Source organism: Panthera tigris, chromosome A2 (genome assembly GCF_018350195.1).
Source record: "Panthera tigris isolate Pti1 chromosome A2, P.tigris_Pti1_mat1.1, whole genome shotgun sequence".
Classification (NCBI taxonomy): Eukaryota; Metazoa; Chordata; class Mammalia; order Carnivora; family Felidae; genus Panthera; species Panthera tigris.
The window spans coordinates 9,793,486-9,817,181 of record NC_056661.1 but is presented as its reverse complement, the minus strand read 5'-3'; the positions used below and the strand labels follow the sequence as shown (position 1 = coordinate 9,817,181).

Sequence of the window (23,696 nt, the reverse complement as noted above, 5' to 3'; positions counted from 1 at the left end):
TTACTCTGTGTGTTGGTATTGTAGGTGTCGAGGTGTCTAATCAAGTGTTAGGGTAGGTGACTATAGGTGTAGGTACTGCTGAAGGGTTCACATCTGTCTGTGGGTGACAGTGTCATAATGGGGGTCTAGGAGGTCAGTCTTACCATGGACCACCGTGTGTCCTCACGTGCAGCTGTGTTACTGGGGATCTGTACGTGTGTACGTCACGATCATGATGACCTGATGTCAGTGTCCACACACGCCTTATATCAGCTGTGTGTGTGTGTCCAGTCGTCTGGGGGACTGCAGATCCTTGCTTGGGCCGGCACGTGGATGTCTACGATGTGTACGTGTGTCTGCCCCAGTTCTTATGGATGGCGGTATCTATCAGTACATGGGGGGGGGGGGTTAAATCTTTGTGGTAGTCATGGCTACCCTGGGTGACAGCCTGCGGGTGCCCGTGCAACACTGAGCATCCGGGTGTGTGTGTGCGTGCAGTAGAGAACTATGTGAATGTCCACGTTTTAGGCAAGGCGGTGTCTACACTGCGGCCACTGTCGGCGATGGCTGCATTTTTCAGCGTAGCAATGTTTTCCAGCTGTCAGCCCTGCGCGTCCTCGTCATCGTGGGTGATGTGTGTGCCCACGTGGCAGTGTTATCGTGAGTGACTGTGTGTGCGAGCGTGCGGATGACTGTTCCCGCAGGTGATGGGAGTAACAATAGGGATGATGTATGTCCACGTATAACGTGTGGATTGGGAGACTTCATCAGGGATTTGGGAATATCTAACTGTGGCTCCGTAAATGTATCTGTGAGTAGTCCAGGGCAGGGGGATGGGTGGGAAAGGAGACGGGGGGGGCACTTCTCAGCTCCTATCAGCCAATAAGAGGTCTTCATCCCCCCACCCTCAGCATGCCCACCAGGGCGAAGTCCCTGTGAAAGGGGTCCTGTCGCTTTAAAAAGGCTCCCCGGCAGTGGGATTCTGGGCCATTTTTCCCTTCTTCGGCCAGTTTTGGAGGGCGTGTTCCTGTTAGTAAACCTTGGCCCCAGTAAATACCCTGCAGCCTCCGCAGGTAATGACAGGCCGGCGGGGAGCCCGCGGAGGGCGCCAGGGCTCCTGCAGGCGGCGCCGCTGCAGCCGCGGGGCCACGGCCGCAGCCAGGCCCTATGGGGGCACCCCCCCCCCGCCCGAATCGCGCCTGGATCGGTCTCCGCAGGGCCCGCGCAGGCCCGCGCGCCCGTGAACTTGGCCGGGGGCGCCTTCCCGAACGCGTGCGCCGGACCTGAGCTTCTCCCAGCCCTGGATATCGGAGGCCCCCACCCGCTCTGCGCCCCCAAGAACAAAGCTCGCCACCGCCCGGCCCCGGGGCCTCCCCGTGGTCAGGTGTCCCCCATCATGCAGCCCCTCCCGGCGGGGGCATCTCGGCCTGCCCTCCCCCTCGGCGGCCCAGCCTCGGGTGCTTGAGGGCCTGTCCTCTTTAGGGCGTCTGGTCTCCCCGGCTCCCCTTCTCGAGGAAGGCGAGATGCAGAGATGCCGCCGGGGCCTCCCCGCCCCCCTTCTCCAGCCTCCGCAACAATGGAGGGCCGGGCTGCAGAGGCCAGGGCGCCGGCCCCCGGGCCGCGAGCAGGTGCGCGAGGGGGCCGCAGCCGGGTTCCGCCGCCGCCCCGCCCCGCCGCGCCCCCTCCCCGCGGGCGGCGCCCCCGCCCGCCTGGCGCCCGCGCTCACCTCGTTTTGGGCCGCGGCCGCGTCGCCCCTCTTCTTTCCAAACCCGCCCGGAAAAGCCCCCTGAGCCGAGGCGCCTGCACGGGAAATTGCATTTCGGCGGCTCCCGGGCTGGGCGGGGGGAGGCCCCCCCAGGCCGCGGGCCGGGGGAGGGGGCCGCGGGGCTCCGGCGCCGGCTCGAACCCGCGGCCGCCGCCTCCCGCCCGCCCGCCTGTCTGTCTCGGTGACGTGCCCGCGCTCCCCGCCGCTGCCGCCGCCCCCTCCCTCCTCCCCGCGCCTTGCCGGGCGGTGGGTCCGGCGGCGACCGTGTGTGCCCCGAGGCCTCCCGCCAGGCGCACCGGGACGCACGCGGGACACCCATGGGGCGTCAGGACGCAGCTCCCGGGGCCCGCGCGGGGGACACGGGGGCGCGAGCGGGCACACGCAGGGACCCAGACGCACGTAGACCTCAAAGGCGCACGGGGAGCACACGCGCACAAAGGCACGCGGACCACAAACACAGGGAAGGGTGCGCAAGGGGTTTCCAGACACACATACCCGCAGGAGGGGATGTCAGGACACGCGGGGACACCGGGGTACCGGCCACACGAGGATGTCCATAAAACTGAGCTACACAAATAGGCCCAGGGAGCACACAGACACATGCAAAATACAGACACATCGCTTCCACAGGACAGGATTGTTCAGAACTGAAATACACGTAGAGAGGAGCCCAGGGGCATGCACAGGGAATACCAAACGGGCACATACACAGACTCACCTCGAAGGGATGGCCACAGAACACACACAAGATGCGCAGACATACAGGGATACACAGAGAACCAACATACCTCCCCACCCACCAGGTGCAGTCATGGGAACACCTGGAAACACAATACCCCAACACACATGGATATACACGCAGAATAGGAACACATCTATAGAGATATGCCAGGCACACACAGTCTCAGGGACACACACAGACACACAAAGTTCACAGACACACAAATATATGCTCAATGACTCATGTACAAAGGGCAGAGGCATGCTAGAATTCATAAAGCCAACAGTCATACCCACACACACAAAAAACCCAGACAGGTCCCCAGGGCACAGGGGTCCATAAGGACACAGTAAATACAGGGATATCTGGGGACACGTGTACCTCTGACCATCTGGCATAGGCATGCACAAAGGCCACATACAGAAGGTAGACTCAACAGTTATACACAGGTCCGGGGGGGGGGGGGGCTCCCCTGTTCCCTCACATACACGCACATCAGGTACACAGGCACACCCGGCAGGAAACGGACACTCGCTGAGACTCCCACCAGGGATCCACACACAGGTATTCCCATATACTCCGAACACACACTCATAGTCCCTGCCTGCTGTGGCCATGATGGCTGCTGGTTGGTGGAGGGAAGTCACCTCACCTCAGGGACCGTGAGGGAGCCAGGCGGCCTCCCCATGTCCAGGGCTGAGCTGACAGATTTCTCATTCTATTTATCCCCCCATCTCAGTCTGACAAGGCGTCAGAGAAGCCTTTGTGCACCCCACTCAAGCCCAGACTTCAACCCTTGTGGAGCCATGGCCCTGCTCTACCTGGCCATATCCCTCCCCCCGACCCCCGCCGCCCCCACTTCGGCCCCCTCACCATAGTCCTGCCCAAGTTTCCCCTTCACAGCTCCACCTTCCCCACACCCTGCACCCTTCCTCAGGTCTGCCCGGAAAGCCAAGCTCCAGCTGGCCCAGGCAGGTGGATGTCCCTAGGATCCCCCAGAGGCTACGGGGGTCCAGGTCTATTCTATGCCTGACTCCCCCCAAAATGGGGGATAATTCCCTGAGAGGGAGAGCATGTAAAGAAGAGGACAGGAGTAAATACTAATTGGGCCTTCGTGGGTGGGGTCGCCTCCCGCGCCCTTCCCTCTGATAACTGAAAGGAGGGAGAGGGTTACTCTGAAATGTACAACATTCATTCATTCATTCATTCACGGACAATCATCTCAGACTCTTCCCAGCAAGCCAACGAAATGAATATTGTGCTTTTTACAGACGGGCAACTGAGGCCCAGAGAGGGGCTGCCCCTTGCCCAAGGTGGCACAGCCTGGACAGCAGCAGAGCTGGAATCCTGCCCGAGGCCTTTCCCCATCTCCTTCCCTGCAAGGATTGGCCCGAAAAGCGCTCCGAGTTCTGCCCGCTGAGCTTCCCGAGGCCACCAGCAGGGGGCAGCAGACTCCAGGACCCTCCCCTCCGTGAGGGCAGGCTGGCGCTCAGCTCCCGTGGCCTCCCACACCCCCTACCTCTGGGCAGCTGGGACCCCGCCTGCACCCCCAGGCTGGAACCTCCACTGCCGAAATGCAGAGGCCCCAGAAATAAGGAGCTCTTCTTAAATAGAACCGACGTCCCCACAAATGCCTCCCTTGCACGTGGTCCCTCTTAATGGCTAGCTCTACTCCTTCTTGCTGCAACATGTTGGGCGGGCGGGCGGGCGGCCTCTGCATTCCTGAACCGGGTCAGATCAGGAGAGAGGATTCCTGGAGCCCAGTCCAGTGGTCAGCACCCTTCCCCCGCTTCCTGCCCCTAGAGTCCTCCGAATATCCCCCCCGGGGACCAGCACAGGATGGGAGAGGCAGTAGGGGAAGCCCCAGTGCCCCAACCGCCTGGTTCCTCTGGGCGTGGGAACTGCCCTACCCACCCCAGCCCCAGCCCCCAGTTCCTGGGGCCCCTGCCAGTGCTGACTCATAGGGGACCCAGGGCTGTGACTCAGCAGCAGCCCTTCTTGAACTTCTTGAGAGATTTCCCACCCCATGTCACCTCCTGTCCCCCCGGGGGTCTTCTTAGAGACCCAGATGTACGCCAGGCAGGTGCCTGACAGCTCAGAGCCCCAGGCCCAAGGGGTCCCCAAGTTTGTGGCCATGTGTACGCATGCCAGGTCAGCGGGGGTCTCGGGTGGTGGCTGCACGTGCCCAGATGGGTGCGTAGCTCGCACACTCAGGAGTCAGCCAAGAGAAAAGCTTGAAAAGGCAAGACCCAGACTGTGAGGATGCCTCCCTTTGCACCCCCACCAAAGACTGGAAAGGGACAGTCCAGGGCCAGGATGAGGCCCTGGGCGGGAGTTTTGCTCACTTCAACCACAAACCAGCTTAGCTCCATCCTTCCAGCCGCTTGGGGCCAAAACCCTTCTTAACAAAATGCAGCCCGTTAATAAATTCAGTTACTGTCCCTCCTAAATGCATCAGAATCCTACTCGCCCCAGGGCCCCCACCAGGTCTCCTCCTGGTCCCATGCAGTCACTAGCTCCCTGCTCTCCTGCCCCAGCTTCACACAGTCTGTCTGGTCCACCCCCAGCAGCCCGAGGGCACCTGGGATCAGCCGAGTCAGGTCCCGTCCCTCCTCTGCTCGGAATTCTCCATGCTTCCCATTTCACTCAGAGCACACTCCTCCCCGCAGCCCTGCACACGCTATCCTGTCCCATCCCCCCACCCCTGCCCTCACCTCCTCCCTTGCTCGTTCTGCTCTGTGTACACAGGCCTCCTCGCTGTTCCTCAAACACACCAGGCACGGTCCAGTCTCAGGGCCTTTGCACTGGCTGTTCCCTCTACTAGGGACTCTCTTCCCCCAGATACCCACATGGCTGCCTCCTTCAGGTCTGTGCTCAACGATCACCTCCACAGTGACACCTTCCCTCCCTGTTTAAAATCACACCCCCTTGCTTTATCCTGCCCTATTTTTCACCCATCACCCTGTCACCTTTGACCACACTATATGTTTTACTGCATATCTCATTTCTTGTCTGTCTCCTGTACTCACGTGTCAGTGTCAGTTTCTTCAGGGCAGGAAGCTTTGTCTTGATCATTGTTGTGGCACCAGAGCAGAGTCTCAGACAATTATCTGTTGCATCGATGTATTGATAATTACCATATTCCTGGCATGCTGGGGAACAAAATAGATATGCCACCTTCCTGCCACTGTTTGGGGGGGAGGACAGTCACATAGCTAGCTGATAGTAATGAGTTCTCAGGGCTGAGAGCTGGAGGCACGAGTGAGTACGGGGTGGGGGGGCATGGGGGCCAGCCTAAGTATGGGGTGCAATCAGGGAAGCCTTCTGGAGGAGGTGGGGCCATGCAGTGGCCAGGGAGGAGTTTGGATTATAAGTAAGACAGGAACATTTGGAGGGTTTTTATTTTTAGTTCAGTTTATTGAGGTATAATTTACAGAGAGTAAAATTCAGCCTTTATACAATTCTATGAGTTTTGATAAATAAATATAGCTGTGCAATCACTGCCTGGATCATGAAAAAGCAGAGTCTTTGGGAGGTTTTAAGCAAAAATACGTCACATGTACCAGGTCATGCACCCTGCAAAGGGGACAAGGTTGGAAGCAGAGGGCCAGCGGGGAGACCAGTGTGGCTGTCCGGGAGAAAACACACGGGACTGGATTAAGGTAGGGGTCTGGAGGAAGGTGGGAATGGGGAGCCCAGGAACTGGGGCCGACAGGGCTGAGGGAGAGAGAGAGAGGGAGAGCGAGAGGGAGAGCGAGCGAGCGAGAGGGAGTGAGGAACCAAGGACGTGCATGGGGACAGGCTGAGTCAGAGACACCTGTAGGACTTCCTGGAGGAGATATTCAGAGGAGGGGTCATCAATACACGGTGAGCACAGCTATGCCTGGAGAGGATGGCATTTGGGAGGAGGAGGGACACCAGGAGAAAGTAGTGTCCCGGGGCCAAGGCAGAAGAGAGCAAAGGTGACAGATGTTACCCAGAGATAGAGGACAGCGATGGCTGAGGAAGTCGGGTGGGCTGGGCAACTTGGTGTCAGCGATGTGCCCAGGCAGCTCCTTGAGAAGCAAAAGAGAGGAAGGGCGCCTGGGTGGCTCAGTCGGTTAAGTGTCCCACTTCACCTCGGGTCATGATCTCACAGTTCGTGAGTTGGAGCCCGGAGTCAGGCTCTGTGCTGACAGCTCGGAGCCTGGAACCTGCTTCAGATTCTGTGTCTTCCCTCTCTCTGCCCCTCCCCCACTCGTGCTCTATCTCTCTGAGTCTCTCAAAAATAAATAAACATTAAAAAAAAAAAAAAAAAGTAAAAGAGAGGGAAGGAAACCAAGGCAGTGGTTCCAGCACAGCGCTCTTCAGCAGAAGGCTCTGGCAAACCACAAACGCAAGCTGTCACATGCGGAATTCTAAAAACTTCGAGCAGCCACATTAAAAAAAAAAAAAAAAAAGGGCAAAAGAAACAGGTGAAATGAATGTTAATCATATATTTCATCTACCCAATATACCCCAAACAGTACCATTTCAACATGCAATCAAATAAAAATTAAGCAGATTGTTCTGCTCGCTTCGGCAGCACATATACTAAAAATAAAAATTAAGCAGATTGTTTACATTCTTTAAAAAAAAAAAAATCCACACTGGGGGGCACCTGGCTGGGTCTGCCGGAGGAGAGGGGAGACTCTTCATCTCGGGGCTGTGAGTTCAAGCCCCATGTGGGGTGTAGACATTATTTAAATAAATGAAAACTTAGGGGCACCTGGGTGGCTCAGTTGGTTAAGCGTCTGACTCTTGATTTCAGCTCAGGTCATCAGCTCGTGGCTTGTGAGATCGAACCCCAGGTTAGTCTGTATGCTTCCAGCTCAAGCCTGCTTGGGATTTTTTTTTCCCCTCTCTCTCAACATAAATAAACTTTTTAAATAAATAAGAAGTAAATAAAATACTTAAAAGATTTTTAAAAATCCATGTTGACGGCTTATCTCAATAGCCCTGGGTGATCAGTGGTGACCTTCCTGGAAGGCTCAGGTCTACACCCGAGGGGCACCTGGGTGGCTCAGTCGACACAGCATGTGACTCCTGATCTCGGGGTCGTGAGTTCAAGCCCCCGTGTTGGAAATATACTTACAAAAAGTTTATTTTTCTCAAATCTTACTTAATCTCCCACACAAAACTTACACAGAATGTTCACAGCAGCATTATTCATATCAGCCCCAAAGTGCAAACAACCCAAATGTCCATCGACTGATGAATAGATTTAAAAATGTGATGTAGGGGCACCTGGGTGGCTCAGATGGTTAAGTGACCGACTCTTGGTTTTGGCTCAGGTCATGATCTCACAGTTTGTGGAATTGAGCCCTGCGTCGGGTTCTGTGCTGATGGCTCGGAGCCTGCTTGGGATTCTCTTTCTCCCTCCCTCTCTCTCAAATGATTAAATAAACTTAAAAAAAAAAGGGGGGGGGAGGGACATGTCCATACCACATATTATCTGGCAATTAGAAGCAACGAGGTAGTGATACATGGTCTAACACGAATGAGCCTTGAAAAGTGAATGAAGCCAGTCCTAAGTCACACAATAGGAGTCCATTCATACACAGGGATAGAAAGTTGATTAGTTGTGTCAGGGGCTAAGGAGGATGAAGGGGAAATGGGGGGTGACTACTAATGGGTATCTGGGTTTCTTTTTAGGGGGATAAAAGTGTTCTAAAATTGATTGTGGGGGTGAATATACTAAAAGCACCTAATTGTGCATTTTTTTAAATGTTTATTCATTTTTGAGAGCACAAGCAGGGGAGGGTCAGAGATAGAGAGGGAGACACAGAATTCAAAGCAGGCTTCAGGCTCTGAGCTGTCAGTGCAGAGCCGGATGCGGGGCTTGAACTCTCGAACCCCAAGATCATGACCTGAGCCAAAGTTGCACGCTCAACAGACTGAGCCACCCAGGCGCCCCCGATCCACCCAGGTGCCTCCCCCCCGCCAGTTGTATACTTTAAATAAGGCATTTGTATGGCATGTAAATTTTATCTCAATAAAGCGGTTGTAAAAAATGATTCAGGGGGTGCCTGGGTGGCTCAGTCGATTGAGCATGACTCTTGATCTTGGGGTTGTAGGTTTGAGCCCCACACTGGGTGTGGAGATTACTTAAAAATAAAATCTTTTTTTAAAAAGTTTCATCTTGATTACTGAGTGTTTGGGTGTCGCTGTGAATTGTGGGACCCGATCCTGCAGAGAGAGCCTCACTCTCCTCAGCCACAGGGCCCTGCTGCTCCTTCCACACCAAGTTCAAGGACAGCTAAGGTGGGGAGAAGTCCCCACTGTAGACAAGGAGTCCCCACTGTAGACAAGGCAGAGGGGTGGTAAAGCCAAGGAGACATGGCCAGATGTGCACCCCTCTTCCTGCCAAAAGCCATGGGTTTCCCTGAGCTGCAGGTTCCCAAGCTGGGGGGGGGGGGGGTTGGTTGGAAAGATGGCTCTTCCTGGGGTTTTCACAAAGCCAGAATCCAGGGCCCCCCCGCCTGCCAGCCTTACTAGACAGCCTGACTCAAGTTTGTCCACTCTGTGCATGTGACCCTCTGCTGTCCCCGGAATGACTCAGGCAGCCTGGAACCCCCTTCCGTGGGGGGGGGACCCCCGGCTGCCCACGGTGACTTTTCACAGACATGGCGGAAACCGGCTGTCCCTCCCAGGCCAGGCAGGGCTCCTTGGGGGTAGCCCGCCAGGCAGGGCTCCTGGGGGTAGCCCATCAGGGTCCTGGCCCACATCCCACCCTCCAGAGGGGCTTAAGGACTGGAGGAGGGGGTGGGGAACTCTTCTCAAAGGCCCTTTGTGGGAGCGGCTGGGGGGGGGCTGTTGGGGGGGGACCCCGCCCTGCGTGACTCACTCCTCATTGCTGGGCGGTGACTCAGCCCAGGCCCCCCTCTGGCCAGCTTGCAGCAGGTGCTGCCAGCTCCGGCTTGGGGATGGGGGCCTCTGCAGCCGCCTTCATGGCATCCTACTCTGAGCCTGTGACCCACACCCATTTCCAGGGGCACCTGCCTTGCGCTGACCTCCTTGCCCTGTAGGGCTCAGACCACTGAGAAAACTTCCTACACTTCCTCCCCTCCTTGGTTGGGGGCAGACCCCTGGCACTGAGATGCGCCAGCCATTGTCTCACTATTGATTCATGGATCCTCAAACCACCCGTGAGGTAGGGAATTCTTGCTACCTCCTTTTACCAGATGGGGAAACTGAGGCTCGGTGTGATTCCCTTGCGGCCCAAAGACACAGGAGATCAAGCCGGGTCGGGGCTATACCAAAAGCGCTGCTCCGGAGTGTTAACGGGGTAATAATCCCAGCTGCCTCGTGCGCCAGAGCAGGGTTACTGCATCCTGCAACGTGGACTCCATTTTATCGATGAGCAAACTGAGGCAACGAGCACGTAACTCGAGAGTGAGAGGCGGGGCCCGGGTTCGAACCGAACCCGAGAGCTGGGGCCTTGCTCGGCCGCTTCCCCACGGGCCTCGGGCGCCCGCTTGGGGGCTGGGACGCCCCCGCCGCCGGGCCCCTCCGGCCGCCGGGGCCGGCAGAAGCCGGGCCGCCCGCCAGGCTGCCGGGCGAGTTGCCCGGCCGCATCACGCCGCTGTGAGTCACCGCGCGCGCCGGCCCCGCCCCCCGCGCTAACAAACAGCGCGTTGCCGGGCAACCGCCGCCGGGAGCCCGCCCCGTCCGCCCCGGGGAGCAGGGTTCGAGCCTCTCGCCGGATGGAAGCTGCGCGGGGCTTTGGGAGCGGCGGCCTTTGCGAGATTGAGGACTCTGATCGGGCCTGCGGTGCTGGTGGGCGCAGACACGAGGGCGCAAGAGACAGCTGCGGTTCAATGAGGGTCGGGGGACAGAGGGTGTGTCGCCGCAAGCCGGACCCTCCCTCGGGCCTGTGGAGTCTGGTGCCAGGATCAGGGGATGGCACGATGTACTTGCTGTGGGGTGAGAAGAGCCCTGAGGAGCTGGACCAGGGAGTCGAAACCATTTTTGTAGAGGGACTTGGGGTGCCTGCCTGGGGTTGGGGGGATCAGGAGGAGGGGATTTGGGCTTCTCATCCCCACCCCCACCCCCCAAAGGAGCTAACACTGAATACATTCTGTGTTCCAAGCTGCTCTACTCACGTGTGTACCTATGGATATTAACTAATGTTCACAATAGCCCTCTGACGGCTCACAGGTATTATGCCCATTTTACAGATGGGGAAACTGAGGCACAGGCACATTTCTTCGCCAGAGGATGCGGAACTCCGAGCTTGACCGCAGGCAGGGTGTCGTGGGCTCCCCCTCGCGGCAGTGGTCATATCTGGGGGAGTCTGGAGCATAGGTCTGAGCTCACGGTTCGGGTGGGACCTGCAAGAGTGTGGTGGGGGCTGCAGAGAAGACAGTTGAAGGCCTTGGCCTCCAGAGGCTATGCCAGGCTAGTTGAGGCCAGGGAGAAGTTTCCCAGGAGTCGGCATCACTTCATTCCAGCTCCCCAGGACCCCATAATAGGTACCACCGACTGGGGCGCCTGGATGGCTCATTCGGTGTAGCGTCTGACTTCAGCTCAGGTCATGACCTCCCGGTTGGTGAGTTCCAGACCCACGTGGGCTTCTGTGCTGACAGCTCAGAGCCTGGAGCCTGCTTCGGATTCTGTGTCTCCCTCTCTCTCTGCCCCTAGCCCACTCGCATTCTGTCTCTGTCTCTCTCAAAAATAAATAAACATTAAAAAAAAAGATTTTTTTTTTTTTTAACTCAAATGATTGAATAAATCACTGGGATGGTGAAGTGCGGACGCAGAAAAGTACAGGGTTCCTGGAGAGTCTAAAGTCAGAGGGTCTCGGTGGGAGGGAAGGAAGCCTTCCCGGAAGAGTAATGCCCTAGGATCTGAAGGATGCTTGCGACCCAGCGGGCAGGTGAGTGTGAAAGGCTGGGGAGAAGTGGGGACCTGACAAGCAGGGCCTGTGGTCAGAAGGGGTGGGAGACCCTGGAAGAATGCTAGGGTCTCCCCCCTAATCCCATCCCCCTGGGAAAAGGGGGATGGGAATTTTCGCAGAGTGAATGGTAGAGGGAGGAGGGAAGATGTGATTAGATTGTCTCCGGAGAAGGGGTGGAAGGGGTAAGGCCAGGAGCAAGGAGGCCAGGGAGGTGTCTGTTGGCGTGTTTTCGGGCCAGAGATGATGGCTGCCAGATTTAGCAAATAAAAATACAGGAGACGCAGTTAAATTTGATTTTCGGATACAGAACAAGTAAAAAAAAAAAATTTTAAGTATAATAACGTCCCCCAATATTGCCGGGGACATAACTTAAGGTACAAAGTGATTCCTTGTTTCTCTGAAAATCAGCTTCAACGGGGTGTCCTGTGTTTTATCTGGCAGGAGTACTTGAAGGTCTCAAGCCCCCTAGCTCCCCTCCTCCCCAGGGATGGCGAAAAGATAATAGCTAACAGTACTGAGCAAACGCACCTTGAGGTGAACACTGTTATCCCGTTTTACAGACAGGGAAACGGAGGCTCAGAGAGCTTTCGGTGACTTGCCTATACAGTGAGCGAGTGACCCCCGACTGGAACCCGGGCACGTTGGTCGCAGTCCACCAGCGGGTTGGAGCTGGCACACCCCCCTCCTCCACGGGCGGGGGGATGGGGCTTGGACACGAAGGTTCCCCTGGTTCCTGGTGGCCCTAAAGCAACGGGATCCTCAGCCCCGTCCCGCGGCCCGGGATCCGTGCCACCCCCCGGCGCCCCTCCTCCCAGGACACCGAGGCAGTGGGAGGGGCGGGAGGCGGCCTCAGGGGGGCTCCGCTCCCCGGCTGCGGCTCGGCCTCGCCCTCCTCCAGGCCGGGAGGATCCGCCGTCTGCGCCCGCCGGCAGGGGGAGGGGGAGGGTTATTTTTACCTCCCTCCAGGCAGCCGGGGCGACAGGAAGTGAGCGCGCGGCCCGCCAGATGTGGGGAGCCAGGCAGCTGGGAGCAGCCACAGCTGGACTGGCGGCCGGCCGGGGTCGGGGGGGGGGGGGGGGGGGCGGGGTCTGCGGGGGGCGGATCCCAGGCCTCAGGTCCCCTCTTTGTTCCCCGCCGCCCTAGCCTCGTGTCCGAGGTCCCCTCTCACCCCCACCCCCCTCCCCCCCGCGCCCCGCTCATCTCGGTGGCGGCCTTGCTGTCCCCCATCCGTGCGCCGGTGCCTTCCGTGCTCACAGGCTCTCGGGTCCCGGGCGGGAGGGGGGACGCTGCTCCCCGACGTGGGGACCCCCCGAGTCCCAGCAGAGGGGGGGGGGGGGAGACGGCCCCTCATCGGCCCCGCCTGCCACCGCCATTGTTTACCCGTCGGCTGCCTCCTAGGAAACTTAACCCGCCCGCGGTAATTTTATTTGGGAACTTCGGCCAGTTGCCATAGCAACCCCCAGTGACGTCAGAGGGGCTGGGGCCCGAAATCCCCGGGAAAGGGGGGATGGGATTAGGGGGGAGACCCCCAGGAGGGCCCCTCCTTAACCCTGCGCCTGCCAGGTCCCGGTCTGAGGGGAGAGGGCAGCCAGATGTGACACCTCTCGGGCGCCCCCATTCTGGCGCGGTGCCAGGTGAGGGTGGCAGGCCAGGCCCTGATGTCATCCGGTGCTGGGTGGGTGGTGAGTCAGTCCTCGGGTGGGGGCTGGGCCAGGCCTGGGGGCTATTCCTGTCTGACTCACCCCTCCAGTGCCCCTGAGCAACACCCAGACGCTGCCCTAGGGATTTCAGGCGCCAGGCTGGGGGGAGGGGGTGGGGGTCCCCACAGATCCCTGGGGCCTCAGCTTCTCTCAACCGTAGGTGGGTAGGCAAGGGCTTCCCTGGTGCTGTCACCCGGGCCGAGGGTGGCTCAGTGGAAGGGTTCGTGGCAGTGAACTGGGGCCACCTCGTACCGTCGTTCCCCGGATGTGGGGAATGGCTGGAACTGGCTAGGGAGGGGGCAGGTGGTGGGATCCCTGCTCCGTCCACAACACAGCCCGTCACTAGGGCGATGGGAGGCAGGGGCCCTGACTGGCACGGAGGAGCACACGCGCGCCAGGGGGGCTGGGCTGGGAGGAGCCACCCTAACCACAGTGACGTGGGACTTCCTCGGCAGGGCCTGTTTGATGTCTCTGTGTGCAGCGTTGCCATGGGGCCCGGCAGGCAGCCGTGCGTGTGAGCTGGGGTGACCTATGGGGCGGCTGGGTCTGTCAGGGTCCCTTGACCCAGCACCCCCTCCCGGGCCCACAGGACTGCATGTACCTGCTGTACCTCCGGGCACTCGCTTATCCAACTTTTACCCCATCCTGGGCCCTGGGCCGGGACATTCCTCATCTCATCTCAGAGCCTTGGCGTAACTGCAAACTGCACGTTTTCAATATAAGGAAACTGAGGTTCAGAGAGGTGTGATCACTTGGCCAACGATATTCAGCCAGAAAGTTGGGGAGCAAAGATCTGAAATTCAGTTCTTCCACCCTGCTCCCCTCGTCCGTCCGTCACACTGTTTTCCTCATTGTTTCTCAAATACCCCAGGCATGTTTCTGCCTCGGGACCTTTGCACTGGCTGTTCCCTCCACCTTGAACTTCTCCTCCAGATGTCCGGACGGCTCCTCCTTCACCTCTTGGAAGTCTTCGTTCAAGTGTCACCTGGTCTTCGTGCAGCCTTTCCTGACCTGGCCCCCACCTCCTCAGCCCCCTTCTATTTTCCCTTAGCATGGATCACCCAACACACAATATATCTTTATACGTATCTGTTTTGTGTGTGTGTGTTCCCTACAGCTGTCAGTCCCATGAGGGCAAAGCTTTTTTTCTGGCTTGTTCTCTGCTGTGGTCTCCGGTGCCCAGAACAGTGCCTGGCACACAGCAGGCACTCAGCGAATGTTTGAAGAACGAACAGACGGGCGTGTGTGTGATCCCTATGCCACTTGACCACTTAAGCTGGCCTCACCCTGGCCCTGTCCCCCTATCCCTCCCTGTCGTGACAAAGGATCTGTTGGCTAGTTTGGAGAACTCCTATCCCTGTTGGCTGCTGTCCCTGGGTAAACTGGCCAACTCAGGACCAGGGCGTACGGGGCAAGCACTGGGGGATCCAGAGGGAGAGCTGGTGGCACCTGAGGTCCCTCCAAGCTTAGTGAGCTGGGTCGTCTGGGGTTATAAAGGGCCTTGGCACAGATATCCCTGGAGGACAGCATGGAGGAGGCATTTCTGCTAAATGTGTGCCCAACTGGACTAATGCCAGGCGAGGGATGGTTCTGGATGGGAGGCTTGTTCTGGGGTCCGAAGGAAGCATTCTGGAGGCGCAGCGTGGGGGGGGGGGCGGTTGTAATTTGGTCACTTTCTAGTTGGTCTGTTTCTGAAATGACAAGCCTGTGTGTGTGTGTCCACAGGGAGATCCTGGATTCTGAGAACGCCATTCCCCTGCGCTTAGCTGCTCAGGAGGCCATGTGGCAAGTACCCCACCCCTCTCTGGGCCCCACCCCGAGTCGGGGAATTCTGTGCCACCCCAAATCTTCCCCCAGGGCCCCACAGGCTGCTCTGCCCCCTCCTGCCCCAACCTGCCAGATCCTGCAGCTTGGGCCAGCCTGCCCCTTGGGCCCCACAGAGAAGAAAGACCCAGGAACCCCCCAGGCTGGGTCCCATGGGATGGGAACTAGGTGTGGCTTCCACCGGCTTCTTCCAATTCCCACTAAGATCCAAGGTGGGAGCCGGCTGAGCTGAACTGAGGAAATGGAGAACTCGGGAGGAATTCTGGGGTACGAGGTGACCCAGAGGCATCCAACCAGCCCCTATGGTCCCCTGCCTGGGCCTGCTGCTGGGTCCCCACTCCCCAGCGTTACCCTTACTTCCCAGGAGTTGGGTGGTGAACAATCTGACCCCCCCCCCCACCCCCAATCATATGATTTGGGAAATGTTGGGAGTGGGGGGAGAAAAACGGCCCCCAAAGCAATGCCCACACAGGCCTGTGTGTGTGTCTCCACAGCCAGAGGAGGGTCCTCTGGCTCCAGAACCCCTCGCGCCATGGCACCATAGGGGTGGCCGTGGTGGCGATCTGGCGCCATCGGCCTCTGTCCCATCTTGGAGAGGGTGAAGTGGCAGTTAGGCATGCCCAAGGAGGCTGTCTTGGCGGTAGAGGGCACCCCGCCCCTCCTTTGGTTAGTTTTGTTCCTGGCCCCCCACCTGGGCACAAGGCCAGGCCCCAAGGCAGGGCCCCGTCCTGGGGAACAATGCCTCCGTGTTTCTCCCGGTGGAGGGGAGGCCGGTGGAGGATGTGGTGGGACAGACGCAGGCAGGGAAGGAGGGAGGGATCCAGGGAGGGACTCTATCCCAGGGAGACTCCAGTAGCTGGGGAGTTTCCCAGAGCCCCTGGGTGGGTGGGGGATGGGGATGCTGGGAAGCCAGAGCCGGAGGCAACCTTGATCCAGGGACCACCTGGACTGGGGTGGGAGGCTTCCATGGCAGCAGGAGAAGGTTGGATGGGATAAAAGGAGGGACTTCCTGGGGCTGGAGAAGGCACTGAGGGACTGGAGGAAGTGGGGATTGGTGTTTGGCAGGAGGCCAGACGCCCAGGCCCGTGCCTCCCAAGGAAGGGTACATACACAGCAGAAGTATGTCCTCCGTCTGGCGCCATTTCTCCCCCCCCCCCCCCTTCCCCATCTCCCCTGCCCCTGCCCACGGCCTCCAGCGTTTCTCTTCCTGCGCAGGGGCAGGACTTTGCCAAGAGGGGTTTGGGGGTGCGAGGGGCATTAGGACCCCTGCTTCTGTCCTTCCTCCCGCAGGGAGAGCCTAAGCTTAAAATCTGGGGCTGCTTCTCGAGTCCAGGACCCGGAGGGGGGAAGCTGGGCTGGGTTCGGGGGCCCAGGTGGAGTCGGGACAAGGAGGGAGAAAGTTGGGGCTGAGTTGGGGGACCAGAGAGAGAAAGTGGGGGCGGACCGGCTCCGGGGGCACATGACGGCGGCGCCCGCCCCGCCCCGCGCCCGCCCCCTGTCCGGCCCGGGGGGAGGAGACGGGAAGGTTTTAAAAGCGATTCGGCCCCGCGGCGGGCCGGCCAGTGAGTGGGATGGAGCCGGGCCCGCGACCGACCCCGGCCCGTCTCGGGTCCGCCGCCCGCCCGCGTCTCTGCCGCCGGGCCCGGGGCGGCGGCCGGAGCCCCGAGTGCCGGCTCCCCTCCCCCGCGGGTGAGTCGGGGAGGGAACCGGGAGGGAGGCGGCGGCGCCGCGGCGACGGCGGCAACTTTTCTGCGCCGGACTCGTGGGCGGAGTGGGGGGGTGCGCCCGGCGGGTCCCCAGCGCTTGGAGAGGGGGAGGGCGCCGCCCCGCCGCCGGTGGCTGTGTGTGTGTGTGTGTGTGGGGGTGCAGCGGGGATCGTGCATCTGGCGGCGGCGGTGGCGGCAGAGTCCCGGGGCGCCCCCTACGGAGCGGGGGAAGGGCAGCCCAACATTTACCCCCTCCCCAGGAGACCCCTGGCCACTCCCCCCACCGGAGACCCTTGAGAGCGTGGTGGGGAGGGCGGGTCCCATAGTCACGGGGGCAGGTCCAGGTGGGCCGGGAGTCAGCGGCAGGGTGGGAAGGGGGAGGGCATATGCCCGGGCTGGGGTGGGGAGGGATGGATACACACGGGTACCTGGGCTCCTAGGGTGCCTCTCAGGGCTTTGGTGGGGATGGGGCTGGAGGAGTGGGTGGGTGGGGGTCTCCCAGAGTTCCGTGGATGGCGGGTGACACGGTGGTTCAAGCTCTTGACATGTCGGCCAACGAGTGGAGGGAAGGCCTTCCATTGAGCAGATGGGCTTGGGGGCCCCAAGGTGTAGCCCCAGCTTGGTGGAGATTGGGGCACCCCTCCCCTCCCTCTTGGCTCCTCCGGGCCCAGGAGAGAGGAGCTCATTCAAGGTTGCTTAGGAAGGGGGCCAGGTGTGGGAGATTCCTGGAGGGATGACTCCCCAGTCCTGTGCCCCGCGAGCGGCCCGCAGTCCTCATGCCCTTGGGCTGCAGGCCCCTGACTAAAACCTGAACCTTGTATTCTAGCCCCACACTGACCTCTGACCCCAGCACTGGACTTGACTGCCACCAGAGCCCCCAGCCCTACACTGACTTGCCTATTCAGCCCAGCCAGGCCCAGCCAGACCCAGTGGCCTCCCGAATGCCTTGAAGGTGCAGTTGGCTCTCCTGTCACCTGCCCCGTTCCTGCCCCAGTCCTAACCAGCTGCTCGCTCATGATGACGGGTGCCGTGTGAGGTTAAAGCTGGGGGGCGGTGTGGGACCCCTGGCATGAAGGCTGTCCTCTGGCAGCTCTTCCCATGCCCGCCGGAGCTGGAGGGCAGTACCCGACAGGTGCCCCGGCTTAGAGGCGAGGTGATGTGGGACACACCCTGTCCGCTCGCCCACGCACCCTGCCCGGGCCAGCCCCTGCGCATGTGTTCACACGCCGCAGTCCCAGGAAGGCACGTCCTGGGAAGGCACGGGCCCTGGGGCCTGGTGCCAGCTCTGTCCTAGCTCCCAGAAGGGCACCCGTTGCCCTCTGCCCTTGCAGGATGTCCTCTGGGAGCTCCTTCGAGACCCCAACTGGCAGGCCTCGTCTGTGGGCCCAGAGGGGGCCCTAAAATAGCTGCCGGCCTAGCCCAGGGCTGGCACGCGGAGCACATGCGTGACAGGGCGTGTCCAGGGGGGTCGGGCCTGTCTGTGCTAGCCCGGCCTCCAAGTCTCTGCAGACCCTTGCTCGCTGGAGAGAAATCTCAGAGGCGGATGCTCCAGGGGTCCTCCCAGGGCCCCCGTACCGACCTCTGCCTGTTGTAAGTGGAGGCCAGATGTTCTGCGCTGGCCGCAGCTGCTGAGCAGCCCCTGTCGCTACTGCAGTCCCAGGGTAACTGGCATCATGGTCCGGGTGGGTGTAAGTGGGGTGACCTGCTTCCTATGGGCCCAGGTGGCACTTGGATATACCTTAAAGCATTTTTTCAGAGTGTGCCCTTCACCTTGGGAAGCTGAGCGGAGGGGCTCTGTTTTCGGTGAAGAATACTGCTGGGAACCCTGGGTGGTCGCAAAAAGACACCTTCCTGCCCCTCGCTGGGCTGTCTGGCCAGCCCTTTTCCACTCTGGATACGCTTTCTGCCAGGAGCAGACCTGGCTTTCCTTTAGATTTGCTGCATGACCTTGGGCCCGGCCCCGAATTCCTCTGGGCCTCGGTTTCTCCGTCTGTAAATGGGGAGCACCAGAAAACAAGCGGAAGAGAGTGCATTTCCCCTCCTTGTCGTGGGCGCTCGCCTTCAGATCCCTTTTGGGGCCCCCTGGCCACCTTCCCTCCTGCCATCAGGTGTCCTGGGTGGACAAGGAGATGCGTTAGAAAAGGCTGGTCAGCTGGAGAGGTCGTACACGGAGGGCAGCGGGCGTAGGCGTGTGGGAATCCTTGGGCAGAGAAGGACGCCGCCATGCTGGGCACGGCTGAGTCACGCTCCAGCAGCGCCTTGCCCCAGGGTGCTGGAGCTGGCGCCACCCTGGGTGTGGTCACTGAGCTGTGGCCCTGGGCAGAGCAGGCCTGGGTGGTCTGGGATGGGGGGCCTGGGTGGTGAGCGGCCAGGAAGCTGACTTCTGAGACTTGAAGACCTTTGGCCTTCCCCTGGCCTGGGTCTGGCATCACCATCCAGGACTGTGGTCACCCACGCCCTTAGAATGCCTTGAGGATCCTGGGGACCCCTCAGCCTTGGGCCTGGGAGTCCTGGGGGTGCCGAGGAAGGAGGACAAGGCCCAGAAGCCCGTGATTCGCCTCGAGGCTGGCGGCCTCCCTGCAAAAGGCAGGCCAGGGCTACGATGGGGACGTATGGGGACAAGGCAAGAGGTGAACATGGCAATAGGGTGTGCCCCTCAGTTAAGGGCTCTCGGTGTGGATGTTGGGGGGGGGGGCCCCTGGGAATTCCGTGACTGATCCTAGGGGGATTGAAGTTTAAGGCAGGGGTTGGAGTGTGGTGTGGTGTGGCTGGGCACAGTGGGGGCTGGGATGTGACTTGCACGGTTCCCCTATTTATAACAAGTGATTCAGTCCTCACTTACTCACCCCTTCCTGGGCCTGCCCCCTCCCCCCAGCCCTGGGTGGGCAGTGGGGGCCCACCCACTTGCCACTGTCCTGCCTGCCTCCACCCAGGTGCCAGCCTCTGAGCGTCGCCCATCGGGATGGTTGTTGACGGTTGCTGTGTTGGGATCAGGGTAACGGATGGGGGGCTGGTGGTCAGGCGGCACTTGGCCGAGCAGCCCAGGTTGGCGGCTGGCTCTGGGCCCGGCCCAGGGAGCCTCTGCGGAGAGTCTAGGCCCATTAGGCAAAGCGTTAGTGACAGGCTGGGAGGGCGGGCGGTGGCGGGCAGGGCGGGGCCTGCAGCCCTTGGTATTTTCCGATCCCAGCTGCTCCGAGAGGGTGGAAAGTATTTGGGGACCAGGCTTGGGGGCGGTGGTGGTGGCGCCCCCGGCGGAAGCTGCCCCTGATTCATTCTTGGAGCATGGGGTTGGGGGGTGGTGACAGTAAGCCTGCCTGCTTGTGTCTCGTGCCTCCACGCCCTGTACTCAGGCATACATACATACATCCGTGTGGCTTGGGGCCTGCTCTGCTCCTCCGGCCCAGGGGCCCATCTTCCCCCCACGCCTCCAGCTGCCAAGGACTTGGCCCTCCCTGGACACCCATCTCCCATGAGCCTGAGAGGCACACCTTTGGTAACAGGGGTCCCGGCTCCTGGGCACCTGCACGGCAGCGCCCCATCCATGAGAGACCCAGGCCTTTTGTGCCTTTGGGGATGGGGAGTGGCCTTGGCCCCGGCCTGGGGCTCTGTGCAGGGGAAACCCCACAGGAAACGGGCCTGGCCAAATGGCCGCCCTTCCCGTTCTCGTCCCTGGGACACGAATGTGCTGTCTCACTTCCGGAGGCGGCCCAGGGAGGCCGGCCGCCCTGCAGGGCCTTGTCTGCTCCCAGTTGGTGCCCCCAGACCCTGAGGGGACAGGGCTGGGGCCTGATGGGAAAGCCGGTGGCCACTGTATGTGTGTGTGTGTGTGTGTGTGTGTGTGCGCGTGTGTGCCCCCGCGTGCGCCTGTATGAATGGGAGGGGTCGGGGAACAGAGCAGGACATCTCTTAACACCTGTCTCCCAGTGACGGGCGCCACCATATGTGGGTGCCAGGGTCCCACCAGTGTTTGGAATCTTCACTGCCACCGTCTTTTCTGTTTCTGCCTGATGATGACAGCATGGCCCCATTCTAATTACATGTACCACTTGTGAGATCCTTACCACGGCATTATCTCTGCTTTGTGGATGGGGAAAGGGAGGCCCAGAGGGGTTGAGTGGCTTTCTAGGAGTCACCCAGCTAGGATGCTACAGAACCAGGGTTCAGAGCTGCCCAAACTGGCTCCAGAGTTGGGGTCTCCTGGCCAGAGGGCTCTTATCATTAAGGAGAGCTCCGTTTACGACGCACAGGCTGGCTTCATGGGCTTGTGATCATGCAGTTCACGGGGTCTCCCCTGCTCGGAAGGACCTGAGCTTGGGTTAATGCTCTTCTGTCAGCGTCTTGAAATTCGCAAGTTGTGAAGAAGGGACCCCGCAATTTCATTTTGCACTGAGCACTGATAATCGTGTAAGGCGGTCCTGGTGCCGGGTGCTTGTGAATGACTTACGCTCTTGGTGAAACCTCCCTGTGCTGTGCGGTTGAGGCCCTGGGCTGTTATACAGATGGGGAAACTGAGGCTTGGAGGGCATTTGGGAAACTTCAGAGTGGAGATTTGCACCTTGGGCCTGCGTCCGGTGCTCTGGGGATGTGTGTGCCCACGGGAAGAGCTGGGTACCCGCTGTCGGCATCCGCTCTGATGGGGTGCAGGCTAAGGCTTGGCCACTGAGGAGACGGGGCCACGGGAGGGGGGAGAGGCCCTGGTGGTTTCCTCCTGCCCTTCAGTCTTCTAGGAAGTGGCGCCAGCTGGGGTGAGATCACTTCCTCACCCGCCTGCCCGCCACCCCATCGACTTCCTCTCCTCATGGCCCCGTTTAGCCTGCCCAGGGCTTACTGGGGGTGGGGGGGGGCGGGAAAAGGGGGGGAACCTGGCTCTGGAAGTCCCTGCAGCCCTCTTAGCTCAGAGGGATCCTTGGAGCATCTCTACCTCTCCGGGCCTGGGCCTGAGCGTGTGGCTGCGGTGGGGGCGTCCAGCCTGGTGGTCCAGCATTCCCTTCAGCCGCCGCCGTGTGTGGGGACAGGGCTTCCCTACCAAGCCTCAGCGGGGACGTGGAGCACAGATGTCTTCAAATCTCATTTACCTCCTTTGCTCTCTCTCCCCCCCCACCCTCAGGTGCCAACCTCCGGTCCCACCCGGTGCCCCCCAACCCCTGTGCCATGGCCGGCTGGGGTTCCTGGGGATGGGATTTGCTGCCTGTCACAAATCACATTGCCAGGGATTTCCAACCGACCCTGAGCCCTGCCTCTGGGGCTGCCGCCACCGCCTTCGCTGCTGAGGACGCTGCCCGGGGATAGGGCCGGGGATGGGAGGCCGAGAGGCCCCCCGCCCCCTGCTGCCTGCGTCTGGCCTGGGGAGCAGGGCTTAGCTGCTTGTGAGCAGAGTCCACACCAAGTCGTGTTCACAGTGGCTAAGTTCCGCCCCCCGGGACCCCGCCTCCTCTGGCCCTGCCGCCTGCCTGTCCCACTGTCCGGGCCTCCCTGGGCTCTGCCTCCCGTGCCTACTGAGCTGAAACACAGTTGATTTGTGCAGACTGGCTCAGTTCAGCAGGAACAGGAGTCGAGCCCCCTCGAAGCCTGTGCAGCCTGCCTTCCTCGGGTGGGCTGATTCCTAGGGGAAAAGCTGAGGACCCAGACCCAGACCTGTGTTGGGCGGAGGGACTTGGGGGAGGGGCAATATAGCCTGGAATGGGGTGGGTGGACCCAGCTGTCTGCTGTAGGCGCCCTCCCCCAACTCCGTACTTGGGGGTCCTGCCCCCTGCACAGTCCTACTTCCGGCTGAGGCTGGACAGAACTCCTAGGGAGAATGGGCAGGTGGGTGGGTGGCCCTCCCACTAGAAAGGGAAGCCATCTGGGTCCCTATCCCCTCCCAGTAACCCTCCCAGCCTGGAGCCTTGGCCTTTTCTCTCCCAGGCCTGGTGGGACGTGAGCCAGGCCTGTACCTTCCTTCCCAGCAGCCAGTTACTCAAGAGGAAGCTGCCCTGGGCCCCCAGACCGTTAAATGCCAACTCCGGCTTCCGGAACCAGGCTGGCCTGACCTGAGTGTGCCTGGCCTCTTCTCCCTGAACCCTGTGGCATCCTAACTTTGGGGGTGTGGGGAGAGCTGTCACACTCTCCGGGCACGTGGAGCAGGGAGCAAGGTCCCTTGTGGGCCCAGAAAGGACACAGATGGGCCTGTTGAGTCCGCCGGTGGCCCTGCAGTGCACGTGCTAGTGCAAGACCGGAGACCGTCCAGTATCAGATGGGATGGACCCTGAGTGCGACCAGGCAGAGAGAAGCCCCCTAGGCTGTCAGGGCTGGCCCAGGGTACCCTTTCACCCAGGGATAGGGGCATACTTCAGCTCGGGGCAGGGTCTGTGCTGTGTGTTGCTGCTGTCCAATTAAATAAAACCTGCCTCCTACCTCATTCCTGAAGGTCTGGTAGTTTGTGATTTACTCCCTTCCTCCTGTCGCTGGAGTTTTGGCTTTTCAGGTGGGGAGGACCGATGGGCTTGAATTTACTGTCCCTGCACCCTGAACTCCTGACTTCCCAGGATCCCTAGGCCTGTCCCACCTGTTGTGAGGAAGGTCGCAAGTTTAGTCACACAGGGCAGAGAAAGCTGGAAAGGTGACCTTGAGGGATGTCCTAGGATGGGGGCGGGAGGGAGGGGTGACTCTCAGGGAGGGCTGATGCAATGGCAGGGAGAGCTGTTCTAGGAAGAATCTAGGTGGGGGTCATAATGAGGAGTACCCCAAGCCCAGGGCCTATTGAACCCAACCTCAGGTGGCAGTGGGGGGTGACCCCGAGGGAAACGCTGGGCAGAGATGGCTGGGGCCCGAGGGTCTTGAGCTGGTGACATTTGGGGGTGGCGGAGAGATAAGGGAGAATTCAAGCCTCAGGTTAGACTTGACCTGCTGGTGTCCGAGAATGCTGGCAGGGAACTCGTGCTTGAGGTGTGCGTGGGTTACGAGGGAATCCCCGGGCCCAATGGGGACATTTTTGGATGACTTTGAGAGCTGAGGGGCATAAGAAGGGAGCCCCAAGTCCGAGGACGGCATTTGTAGGCAGCTGAGACTGTAAGGGGTGAAGCAAAGGCTCGGCACCGAGCCTGCC

The 23,696-nt window shown here is 60.3% G+C and overlaps 3 long non-coding RNA genes across 3 annotated transcripts; all 3 read left to right on the top strand.

Moving 5' to 3' along the window:
* Positions 1–208: 208 nt before the first annotated feature.
* Positions 209–4,099, top strand: LOC122236598. Its single transcript, XR_006214684.1, has 2 exons — positions 209–325; positions 3,737–4,099. It is a non-coding gene; the product is annotated as an uncharacterized LOC122236598 (long non-coding RNA).
* An 8,706-nt stretch (positions 4,100–12,805) lies between these two features.
* Positions 12,806–14,170, top strand: LOC122236376. Its single transcript, XR_006214442.1, has 2 exons — positions 12,806–13,016; positions 13,954–14,170. It is a non-coding gene; the product is annotated as an uncharacterized LOC122236376 (long non-coding RNA).
* Positions 14,171–17,063: 2,893 nt separating this feature from the next.
* LOC122236597 lies at positions 17,064–23,009 on the top strand. The gene is made up of 2 exons (XR_006214683.1): positions 17,064–17,564; positions 21,720–23,009. It is a non-coding gene; the product is annotated as an uncharacterized LOC122236597 (long non-coding RNA).
* The last annotated feature ends 687 nt before the right edge of the window (positions 23,010–23,696 follow it).